A 447-nucleotide genomic window follows, 5' to 3' on the forward strand; every position below is an offset into this window, starting at 1 on the left:
ATTTATTTCCTTATTTCTTTTCATCACTGGGCTAATTTTCAAAGTTGGAGACCTTGGGCTTAGAGCATCTTGCTTTTCCAACTGTGGATTTAGCTTAGCTAATAATAATAATAATAATAATAATAATAATAATAATAATAATAATAATAATAATAATAATAATAATTATAGTAATTAATTATGATTTATAATTATTATAATTATAATAATAATTATGATGATACTTGTAATAATTATAATAATTACAATATGCCTTTGGTATATCCTACAAGGAATAGGTGTTCTGTTCTTGTATCGACTTTGCATTTTCCAGGATTAATTCGTTTAGAATAAACCAAATGCGTGTCTAAGAATCTACTTATTTTCTTCTTTTTCCAGCTATTACAAGATTTTGTTTTGATTCGTATTGTAACATTTCCAATTTCCAGCATTTGTATTTTTTTTTTT

This window comes from Palaemon carinicauda, chromosome 13 (genome assembly GCF_036898095.1).
Source record: "Palaemon carinicauda isolate YSFRI2023 chromosome 13, ASM3689809v2, whole genome shotgun sequence".
Classification (NCBI taxonomy): Eukaryota; Metazoa; Arthropoda; class Malacostraca; order Decapoda; family Palaemonidae; genus Palaemon; species Palaemon carinicauda.